The sequence below is a fragment of the Peromyscus californicus genome, unplaced genomic scaffold (genome assembly GCF_007827085.1).
Source record: "Peromyscus californicus insignis strain IS unplaced genomic scaffold, ASM782708v3 Scaffold_4__1_contigs__length_199733344, whole genome shotgun sequence".
Classification (NCBI taxonomy): domain Eukaryota; kingdom Metazoa; phylum Chordata; class Mammalia; order Rodentia; family Cricetidae; genus Peromyscus; species Peromyscus californicus.
Window position 1 is genome coordinate 34,437,724 of NW_026294562.1, and position 12,706 is coordinate 34,450,429.

A 12,706-nucleotide genomic window follows, 5' to 3' on the forward strand; every position below is an offset into this window, starting at 1 on the left:
AGAAAACAATCAGGCAAAAATATGAGAAATGTTTTCAATTGTCCAAGGCTAATACTGACTTAAATAGGTCTAGGTTTTCATGGTTGACAGCTGCAGATAATTAGCTTTTTCTTCTTTAACAAAGAAAGCAAAGGGAGCTGCAGGTAGTCATTGCCGGCTCTGTCGTCATCCCACTAATGTCTGTATTTACCTTCTGCAGCTCCCTGAGTTGAGTCAGTGCTGAGCTGCCTGCAATCCACACAACAGGGGTGACAAGCGAAAGCTGAAGCACACGTTTGTGTGGCAGGAGGATGCAGTGATTGACAGCACAGTTTCTCTCTAAGAAACAGCAGTGCCGCGGAGCTCAAGAGCCAGACACTTAATTCTTAAAACCACAGAGCACATTCATGAAGTGGATTTGGGAAAGGAATCGTTACTTGGTGTATTTGGGTGTCACTGTTCCCTTAGTTCTAGATAAAGGGCTCAGGTGGACACTATCACCTGATTGATGCATATGAAGAATTTCAGATATATTAGAGTTGTAGCTTTAGACTGTTCCAAATTCTAGATCTAGTTTTGATTTTATACTCAATAACTGAAAGTTTTCTTCACCTGCAGGAACAGAAGAAAATCTATTCAATGAAGGATTTTAGTGCTATAAATTGAGCTATTCTCCAGTGAAAATACCCATTTTCCAATGTCTTAAAGATTTTTGGAAAGATAGTCACATGTGGTTGGTGGTTTCTTTGCGTAACAGTAGCTGAGTAGTCGTATTTGAAAATCCTCAGAACTGTCTGCGGTTTTTAGTTGCTGTGACATATGCCTAGGAGATGCAGGTAAAAGGATTGCTGATGAATAAATTTCTATGATGAGGCCTGGATGTTGGCCTTCATAGTTTATCATGGCAGTGCTTTTTATCTTCTTGGGCACTCTGTGTGTCTGTGGTAGGAAGGGAAACTGATGTCCCTGTGCACTGGCAGCCTCTACTGGCCCGTCTGGAACCATAGCATTGATCCTGGTCTTTCTGTTCTTATTGTCAGGATTGTATTCTGTATCAGCTTTTTTGTTTGTTTGTTTTGTGGGTTTTCTTTTCTTTTTCTTTCTTTTTTCTTCTTCTCTTTCTTTTTTTTTGAGACAGGGGTTTCTCTGTGTAACAGGTGTGGCTGTCCTGCACCTCACTTTGTAGCTAGGCTGGGCTTGAACTCACAGAGGTCCGCCCGCTTCTGACTCCTGAGTGCTAGGATTAATGAATGGCCTGTGCCACCACCTGCCTGCCAGTACTGTTTTTCTTAAATCTCATGTTTGTCTTTAGAAGATTGCTTCATCTGTTGAGTATTTCATTTATAGCTATTAAAAAAGGCTACTTTTCTAACATTTTCTTTAAAAAAAAACATCATAAATGGGTGGATATTTTATAACCTTGGTAAGAAGTCATGATTATAACTCTGCTTGTGAAATATTTCTAATAAGTAAGGCAGATTCATATTCATAAAGTTTAAAATACTTTCTCCATTGAAAGTCTGTCTGTGCAATCCAGAGATTAGTCATTGACTTGTGATTGACAACTAGCTCTGATCCCCTGAAGGAAAGCTTTGATTCAGTGATAAATTTGATTAAACAAACATTTAATATGTTGGATTTACAGGAACCAGTTACTTTCGGTGTTTTCAGGAAGTGAGATAAATGCTTACTGTGTTTTAGGAATGTGGATAACTGAGAGATAGAGGGAAGTGGTTTTAGAGTTCCAGTCTGGATAGCTACAGGAAACTGTAAATAAAAATCTAAGATGGCAGCAAGTTTTAGATTCTTTAATTTTTTTAAAACCAGAGACTCCTATGCTATTTAACCTAATAACTTTTCATTTATAGAGTAATTCGATTATAATAAATAATTCCCCTAAGAAATTGGGTTTACCTTTTGTTATTTAATTTTGTCAGGTACCTTGTTAGTCTCTATTTAATTCTGAATGTCTTTGCATTTCCATTAAAGATCCTGATAAAGTCTTTTTATATAAGACTCTTATTTCTTTGAACTACCACCCATTTCTTTTATATTAGAGTAGCATGCTGGTTTTCCATTCTTCATGTTTTCTGACTTCTAATTCAGAGCACATAACTTGGCTATATACATTTCATAAAGCATTGCTTTTATTACATCACGCATTGAGAAAAACAAAACAAACACCCAATAACTTAACTTGTTTGCTTCAGAAAAAGAAAAAAAAGTTGAGTGGTATGTCAATGGAGGTGGGGAATACTGGGCCAGGATTAAGAAAATGTAGAATTCATTCCTGTTTCTGCTTATATAGCCATAATAATCATACTCCCGCTGCTCTTGTTCCCCACTATGTAAAGAGTATTTATTGTAAAAATTATTTGTTGTTTTGCAGAATTGCTATTAGCTATGTAGAACTCTCTTAGTTTTTCTGCTACAGACTAAAACACCAAAGCTTTAAATTTAGGATGTCTTTTAAAACAGCACCATGCCTTACTGCTCTTGGTATATAATAAAAGCTACTTCATGTGTCTTATATTTAAAACCTTTCCTTCTTTTCCATAGTCTTCCAGTTGAAGTTTGCCATTTTCATCTTTCCACTGAAAACTGTTGTTCCCATTTTTCTCTTCTATGTAGTCCTCTTGCTTTTTGCTCTGCTAAGCATGTGCTTGTGCTGGTTTTTTTTTTTTTTTTTTTTTTTTTTTTTTTTTGTCACCTTGACACAAGTGAAGGTCAACTGGGACTGAAGAACCTCAGCTGAGAAAGTGACCCTATCAGATTGCCCACTAGGCAAGTCAATTTTAACAACTAAAATATTCTACTCAAAATTGCGCTGGGGGTGTGCGCAGCATTCTCGATTGATGCTTGCTATGGGAGAGCCTAGCTTACTGAGGTCAGTGCCACACCTGGGCAGGTGATCTTGGGTTGTATAAGAAAGTAGACTGAGCAGTAAACAAGAGCAAGCCAGTAAGCAGCATCCCTCCAGCTCTCTGCTTCAGTCTGTCATGTCTTCCCTCAGTGGTGGACTGTGATGTGGAAGTGGAAGCCAACTAACCCAGTTCCTCTCTACATTGCTGTTGGTCAGGATGTTTTATTACAGTGACAGAAACCAAACTAAGGTGGCGTTTATCTTTCTCAAATTGAGTTGTTCAAAAGTAGTCAAGTAGTTTTTCCTTCTAATTTAATTTTGCTCCCTTCTGTAGCTAGAGTTTTCCTGCCTTGCCCACAGTCAGGACAAATCTCTGTCACCTGCCAGTCCCACAGTCGCTCAGACCCAACCAAGTAAACACAGAGACTTATATTGCTTACAAACTGTATGGCCATGGCAGGCTTCTTGCTAACTGTTCTTATATCTTAAATTAATCCATTTCTATAAATCTATACCTTGCCACATGGCTCGTGGCTTACCGGCATCTTCACATGCTGTTTGTCATGGCAGTGGCTGGCAGTGTCTCTGACTCAGCCTTCCACTTCCCAGAATTCTTCTCCTCCTTGTCCCGCCTATACTTCCTCCTGCCTGACTACTGGCCAATCAGTGTTTTATTTACTAACCAATCAGAGCAACACATTTGCCATACAGAACATCCCACAGCACCCTTCCCCCCCCCACCCCCACCCCCGCCATGACAGCAATGTCTTGCCACTCATTTGTACTGCACATGATGTCTTTTATTATCAATGAAAGGGTGCTATGCATACCTTCTCTTTGTAATGCAAGCTTTAGTTTCTGGAGAATAAGATAAATACTTTTGCTTTTGTAGTTACTACTTAAGGATGTATTTATTGAGTTTGTTGCATTTGCTGCAACATAAAATTTGAATAATTGTCAGAATCAGGGTATTAACCTGCTAATGAAACACATAAATCAGAACACTGAAGTATTCAAGTTTTAAGGCCTTTGAGGAAAGTCTTTGGAAAAGAATGGCCCAGGGATTTTTTTCATTGAAGCTATTATTTTATTGAAGTACTCTTTTAAAATGTACATACTTTGATTAGCAACCAGGCTCTTACCCTTGCCCGCATGGCTCATCATAAAGAAATACAAACGTAGTGTAGGAAGGTATTTCAGATTGTAGAGGTAAGAGAGAGACTTGTTTCACTGGTACAGACTTGAATTAGTTTTCCATTGGTGTTTTTACTTACTCAAATTGCAATTGTTTCTTCAATAGGTGAGTTGTCAGCCATTCCCACTAATGTATATGTCTTCACCATGTATTTGATTGCTTTTAACTAGTTAGTTGAGAGAAGTTCTCATATGTAGCTCAGACTGACTTTAAACTCATAATTCTCCTGCCTCAACCTCCCAAGTGCTGGAATTTTCAAGTGTAATCCACTACAACCTTGTGTCTTTATTTTACTTGTTGATTTTATTGGTTATAATTATAGTGTAATTTACCAATGTTATATGTATATGAATTTTGACAAGTTTGTCATATCACATTGCCCCAATCAACATTGTCCCAGTCAACATGTGTTCTTATCTGAACATGGTTATATGTGTTTGCAGTCCCAGCTACTCAGGAGGCTGAGTGGAAGGACTGATTATTTGAACACATATAGTGAGTTTCTGTGTGGGGTGGGGAGAAGAGGAGATAGGACAAGGCATGTCATTTTCATTGCTTTCCAGAAGATCAATCCTAAGCCCCATCTCCTTGACCCTGATTACAGTTGTGCCCATTCTAGAAATTTCATACAGATGTAGGATTATTTACTTTTCTTTTGTAGTGCCAGGAATCCAGCCAAGGGCCTCATACATGCTTGGCATGAGCATTCTCCCACTGAGCCTAAGTATAGAAGCATGCAGTATGTAGTCTTTATACTTGTTTTCTTTAGCTCTTACCTGTACACAAATCAGTAGTTTGTTCCTTTTTATTTCTGGGTAGTAGTTCACTGTATGGAAATACCACAATTTGTTTATTCCTTGTAATGGTGATGGGAATTAGATTGTTTCCTGTTAATAATGTTATGAATAAAGGTGTGATGTAAATTCAATATAAATATTTATAGGGCCATATTTTTTTTTTACTTTCACCCAGATTAATTCATACAATGAAATATCTAAGTATTATGATAAGGGAACACTTAACTCTACAAGTAACTTCCAAAATGTTTCCCACAGTACCTGTACTATTTTGCATTGTCATGGGTACTATGTAGGTTGTAATCGATGTACATTCTTGCCAATTAAACACAATGGTGATTTACTACAGTGTTAATTTGTTATTTCCCTGAAATGACTGATGTCTTAATGGGATTTCATTTCTTTATTGTCTGTGCTTATTTCTACATATTTTGGACACATGTTCTTTTCTAGAATCATATTTTGAAAACTTCTCCCAGCCTCATATCCAAATCTTCGGACATGTTTTTATTTTTTTAAGTTGTATTTTGAAAGTATAAGAGTGTTTAATTTTGGTGAAATTCAACTTATTTATTTTTCCTTTGGGTTTTTATATTAAAATTTTTTAGTGTGTCATCCAATGTCATTTATATGGTGTCATTTTTTTCTAGAAGTTTATAATATTGTTTTTAGAAGTATTTTTTTGAGTTAACTATTATATATGATGTAAAGTAACATTATTGTATATAATATTATATGATATGGGCAGGTATTCAGTTGTTCCAGGACCATTTGTTGAAAAGTTTATGATTTCACCATTTAATTACATTGATATTGTCATTGAAAATTAAGTGACTGTATAAATACATGTGGGTCTATTTCTCTCCATTTTTGTCACTATCTCTGTATTTTTTAATTTATTTTAATTAATTTTTTCTTAATTCCTATGACTTTTGTACACCTAACATTAGGTAGTGTGTAAATGCCTCCATTTTATCTTGCATTTCAAGACTGTTTTTCTTACCTTGACCCTTTGCATTTTCATATATAAATTTGAAAGTTAATTAGGTAAGTTTCTTGTGGTAATAGGAATTCACCCAAGGGTCTCATATATGCCAGGCAATGCTCTACAGCTGAGTCATACCCATAGCCTCTTTTTATGCTTTATTTTTAGACAGAGTTACTAAGTTGTCCAGGCTGACCTTGAACTCATTTGGTAGCCCAAGCAGGCCTTCAAATGCTAATCCTCCTGCCTCACCTTCATGAGTAATTGATATTATATGTCTAATGCCACCAAGGCTAATTTATTATAAAAATTTGTAAGTCTACTAGTATTTCATTTATTATAGCTATGTTTCATTTTTCACAGGACTGCATATAATGACCCAGGAAAAGGATGTATTTATTGTTTACTTAGATATCTTTAGCTCTCTTGCTGTTGTTTTAAAGTCTTTAGTGTATAGTTACTACATTTCAATAAAGTCTATCCCTGTTGTGTTTGATGCACTGAATGATACATACTAATGGAACTATGGATGTAATTATGTGTACTCATGTTTTGTTTTCTCTTTTGTTTTGTATTCTGTATGTCAGCTTTTATGCCTGTACCATGCTATTTTTATTGCTGTAACTCTGTAATATAGCTTGAAATCTAGAATAATAGGCCTGTGTCATTGTTCTTTTTGTGCAGGATTTTTTTGGCTATCTATATTATTTTGTGATTCTCTGTGAATTTTAATATTTTTTTCTGTCTCTGAAGAATGTCATGTAGATTTTCATTGAGATTAGATTGAATCTGTAATTGCTTTTGATAGGATGGTCATTTTCACAATATTAACTCTACCAACCCATGAGAATGTGAGTTATTTCCGTCTTCTAATGTAATCCTCAATTTCTTTTTCAGAGATTTAAAGTTTTCATTGTAGAGATCATTCATTTCATTGATTAAGTTATCTCCTAGATATTTTTTCTTTGAGGCTGTTGTGAATGTGAATGTATCCATGATGTCTTTCTCAGTGTGGTTATTAATAGATAGAAACTACTGATTTTTGTAAGTGATATGTATATTTTGCTACTTTGCTGAAATGTTGATCATTCCTAGACATTTCTGGTGGAATTTTAAGGATCTCTTATATGTAACATCATACTATGTACAAATAGTGATAATTTGATTTTTTTCTCTATTTGTATCCCTTTAATTTCATTCTCTTGTCATTGTTCTAACTAGTGCATCAGGCACTATGTTGAAAATGAGTGGGGATAGTTCGACAGCTCTGCTTTGTCCTGACTGCATTAGGAGTGTTTCAATGTTTTGTTTTGTTTTCATTTAAGATGATGTTGACTGTGAGCTTGTCATTTATAGCCTTTATTATATTGAGGTGTGTTCCCTCCAGTCCTACTTTCTCTAGGAATTTTATCATGAAGACATGTTGAATCTTGTCAGGCCTTTTCTGCATCTGCTGTGATAATAATGTTTTTTCTTTTTTTATTTCTTTAAGCCCATTTACCTGGTTTATTACATTAATTAACTTACATATATTGAACCATCACATCTCTGGGATAAAGCCAACTTGATTATGGTGGATGATCTTTTTTTATATATGTTTGTATTTGTCATACAAGTATTTTAGTGAAGATTTTTTTCATCTGTATTCATTAGGAATATTGGCCTGTAATTTTTTTTTTTTGTTTTGTCTTTACCTGTCTTGTGTCTTAGAGTAATATTGGCTTTATAGAAGGAGTTTGGAAGTGCTGCTTCTGTTTCTATTTTTTTTTTTTTTTTTTTTTTGGTTTTTCGAGACAGGGTTTCTCTGTGTAGCTTTGCGCCTTTCCTGGAACTCGCTTTGGAGACCAGGCTGGCCTCGAACTCACAGAGATCCGCCTGGCTCTGCCTCCCGAGTGCTGGGATTAAAGGTGTGCGCCACCACCGCCCGGCTCTGTTTCTATTTTTAATTTTTAATAATTTAAGAAATATTGCTGGTAGATCTTTAAAAATCTTGTAGAATTTTTCTGTGAGTCTATCTAGATCTGGTCTACTTTTAGTCAGATGGATTTTCATGACTGTTTTGATCTCCTTATTTGTTTTCGGTCTGTATGTTTACGATGTTGATCTCCTTTGGCTACTTTTGGTGGTTTGCATTGATCTAAAAAACTTGTCTGGTTCTTTTAGATTTTCTAATTTAATGGAATTCAGGCTTATAAATATTCCCTTGTAATATTTGGAATGATTTTTTGTGTCTAATGTTTTCCTGTTCATCACTGATTCTGTTAATTTGGGTTGTCCCTTTTTTTTTGATCAACTTGTCCAAGGGTCTGTCCATCTTGTCTGTCTTCTCAAATAATCAGTTCTTAGTTTTCTGTTTCTCTTTCATTCCTTTCTGCTAGGGTTATTATTATTTCTTCTTATCTACTTAACATTTGTGTTTGGTTTGTTCTTGTTCATACATTTAGAAAATATATTCTTTTAGAGCTGGAAGAGCTTTGCTTCAGGGTTTTCTGGCTTTAAAAATTTCCATTGAGAAATTAGCAGTTATTCTGATTGATTTTCATCTATATATGACTTGTGGTTTTTCCCTTACAGCTTTCAGTTCTCTCTTTGTACTGTGTATGTAGTGTTTTAACTTTAGTATGCTGTAGAGAGTTTCTTTTCTAGCCTTGTCTCTTTGGAGTACTTCTGATATGATATGGATGTATCTTTTCTTAATTTGGGAAAGTTTTCTTCTGTGATCCTGTTGAAAGCCTAATCTATGCCATTGACTTGTGATTCTTCTCGTTCTTATATGCTTATGATTTGATAACTTGACATTTTCTTAGTTTCCCATAATACTTGCTTGTTCTTTCATCCACTTTAATTTTTTTTTCATATTCTTGCTTGTATGGTTCAATGCTTCTATTTTATCTCCAGATCTTGATATTCTATCTTCTACTTAATCCAATCTATCTGTGAGGCTTCCTCTGTATTTTCTAATTGAATTATTGAAGTTTTCAGTTTCATCTTCATTTCACTTTGACTTTTTTCTGTATTTCTATTATTTATTTATTTATTTTATTGAGTTGATTTCAAATCCTGAATTGTCTTCATCACTTCAGTCAGCTTAATCTGTGTGTTTTCTTGGACATCACCTAAGTGTTCATTATTATTCTCTTCATTGAGTTGTTTTTTATATCCTTTAAACTCTGAATTCTTTATTGAAGTTTATGATTGTTCTTTTAAATTCTTTGTCCTTGGGTTCATCTAGGTAATTCTCATTGAAGAACGTTTTTATAGGATCAGTGGATTTGGGGGGGGCATATTCTGTCTTGACTTCTCATATTGTTTGTTGTTTTGCATTGAGATTTGGACATCTTTTGTTTGTGTGTCTGATGTGAGATTATAGGTTACCTTTGTTGAGTGGCAGTTTGATTTGTTCTTGTTGTTGCCCAATCTTGGTTTATATTAGATCAGTTATGAAAAGTTAGTTGATCAGTCCTTCAGATACTCACTGTTAATTTTCAAGTATTGGCATGTGAGTAATTCCAGTTCACTGGCAAGTAAGAAGCATGGTGATGGGATAAAAGGTTGCACCTGCTTGGCCTGGTGTGCAATTGTGCTACCCAAGCTATACCTGGAAGTGTGAGGATCATAGGGTGGGCTGGGATTTGGGGCTCTCACCAGGATAGGTCTGCAGATAGGATATGTAACTAAGGCTAGGTCTAAGAGTCGGAGATAATATGGGCAGGTGAGGTTTTATGGACTCTACAGGTTGGGCTGGTGCATAGGATGTGTAACTCTAGCCAAGCATAGAGATTGGTAAAGGGGCAGGTGGAATAGAATCCACAGGAATCACTAGACTAGTCCAGTGTGAAAGATGTACAATCTGGGCTGCTTTGTGGTTTGGGAAGATGCAGGCAGATTAGGGCCTAGGGAATCCATTGAAGCACTGGATATAAGACCTGTGATAGGCTTGGAGGGTATGTATTGCACAGATGGGCTAGGCTCTGGCAGATTTTTCAGACTGGGCCAGTGCACACACAGGATGTGTGGCCCTGGTCAAGCCTGGAAGCTGGGAAAGGTGCAGGCAAGGTAGTGTCCATAGGACTCACCCAACTGGTCAGGAAGCACAGGATGAGCTCCAATGGTAAGTTTGGAGTTTGGGAAGGGGTTGATTGTTTATGTTATGGCATAACAAATTTAAAAGATTCCCCCTTGCCAGGCATGGTGGCTCACGCCTTTAAGCTCAATACTTGGGATACAGAGCTAGGTAGATCGCTGTGAGTAGGAGGCCAGTCTGGTCTACACAGTGAGTTCCAGGACAACCAGAGCTATGTAGATAGAACCTGTCTCAAAAACCAAAAGCTCTCAAACAACGCCCCAATTCTATTCACATTTTTATATAGCAACAAACAAACAAACAAACAAACAAAACAATCAAGCAACAAACATTTATTGGCTAGGATTTGCCTCGGTTAGTTGAGTGCTTGCCTACCATGCATAAGGCCGAGGTTTGACCCCTGACATCAGATAAACTGAGTATAGTGGTACATACCTGTAACTGCAGTACTTGGGAGGTAGAGGCAGAGGAGGACCAGAAGTTCAGGGTCTCTCTCAGCTACATAGCAAGTTTGAGGTCAGGGTGATACACTTCAGAAGAAACAGACAGCAACCAAAGTCTGTCACATTATAAACAAAACCGTTACATTTAAAACTAGTTTTAAATGATAATATTATTGAGAAGACTTGTAGATGTATTCCACTGTTTAGTCACAATTTGCCTTGACCTCTTGGGATGCCTTTTACATGTTGATATTAAGACTATTATATACACACCCAAAGTACATTTTGTAAAATTTTGGATAATGCTATTTATTGATTGAGATATTTGTTAATGGTCTTATGGAGAGTTGTAAATTTGGATTAAATGAAGAAATGATTAACTGTATTAGATAATAAACAAAGCATGCTGATGGGATGCAAATAATCTGTTGCTCTGTTGACATACTTAAATATTAGAAGTTCAGCTTTCCCAAGAGCCTTTAAACATTTGTTACTTACATTTTGTTTATTTCTTGTTGGGACTCTGATTCTTCTTAAGGAGAAGCTTAGCACCCCATAAAACTTACAGTATATTCTTGCTTTGATAAATATTGAATATCATTTATTAAAATAACAAACATCTAAAACTATGTGAAAATTTTAGATTACACAAAATGGGGTTTTATAAGGTGCTTAAATAGATCCTTTTTTCATTTTCCTTCTTATAATAGTCATGAACTTGAATTTTCTCTCCTGTATAAATTTGCTAATGTTCTCTTTGAAGTGGATACCACCTACATAATGATATAACGTGAATCAGTACCTGTAACTAAATCATAAAATGCATTGTTGATACTTTGCATGGCTACGTTTTGTGAAGTATCTCACGGCATGAGCTGCATTTGCATTTCTTTACTATATGGAATGACTTAAAAAGCCTGGGAACAAATTACCCTCCTAATGGCAGCCATGGGGCTACTACTATAATGTGTGTTTTAAATAAATAATAAAGGGGAAGAAATAAGAAAGAAATTGTAAATCTCAGCTGGGTGTTATAACTAAAAAGTATTGAATTTGATAAATTTTGATAACCTGTCATCTTATAACCTGTTGTCTTAAGGAAAAGTCATCTGTGAAAGCATTAAGTGCATTAAAGTCAGTCTGTGATGGGATTTGGAAAGACATGCATAGCTCCCTGTTGTATATACAGTACATGTAGACTCTTTGTTACAAAAGTGAATGATCACAAGCCTCCTTCCTTTCTCACTGTTGAAACAAACGTATATCCTTGGGAATTGTGAGCAGTTAGCTGTGCTTTGGAGCTTGTTTTGGTATGTGTGACTTGTAATTAAAATATCCTAATGGAGTTGGTGATGCAAAGTATTGCTTGAGAATTTTACCACGTTCCCTAATATTCTTCCTAAGTGTACCTTTGGGTAGGGAGCTCAGCGTAAGGTATACATGGAATGACTAAATGTTACATAAAACATTTTATCATGATTTTGGTTTATCAATTTCAAGTTTAATTGATGAGGAAAATAAAATTGAGCATTGAAAGTTATAGGTTGGGGTTTTCAAAAATGTTCTACCATGTTTATCTGATGAATCCATCAGATTTAGAGAAACTGGACAAGTATCAAGATGATGATTGAACAAAAGTATTTTTTTTATGTGACACTGACAGTAGATAGGTTAGTTTCGCCCAGTCATCTACTAAGGCATCAACAGTTTTCATCTGTAGTGAAATCATTGAATCCTCTGTTTAATTTGATTTGCATCTCATTATAAGAAAACTTTGAGTTTTGACATGTAGAATTGATATAATAAGATTTAGTTTTATAGTCCTCTCCTTTCTTGGTACGGTTTGGTTTGCTTTGCCTGTATTTTCCATCCTCTGGTTTATGGCACCCCTGGAACAAAGCTGGTAAACTTGTGCTTTCACACCAGGATACTAGAAGGCAAGAATGAGATCCCATTTGGTCTCTTACCATGTTTTAAAACTGACATGTTTTAATAAATTTTTCCTTCAATATTGTCAATATGTGGTCATTAAATAGTGATAAATGATGATGATGATGAGTAGATAACTGAATGGTGATGTTAACATCTCATGACAAGACTGGGAAAACAAAGGCCCCCCATCTGATTGCTGAAGTACAGACCCAAACCAGAAAAACAGAACCGAACACCTCATGTGTGTCAATGGCAAAGGAAGGTTAGAGAAATAAACAGCGATAGCTATGTTATATATTGCATTCTTACTTCTCTTGGTTATATTTTATTCTTGCATTTCTTCATCTGATGAAAAATATGTCTTCCCAATGGCGAGGGCCTAGTAATTGTACCAGTCTTGTTTTTTTTAGCCCTCTTTTCTGGTACTT

The 12,706-nt window shown here is 35.8% G+C and overlaps 1 protein-coding gene across 13 annotated transcripts in view; it reads left to right on the top strand.

Moving 5' to 3' along the window:
* Rfx3 (regulatory factor X3) overlaps positions 1-12,706 on the top strand; it is a 268,551-nt gene that overhangs the window by 57,250 nt on the left and 198,595 nt on the right. The window lies entirely within an intron of this gene.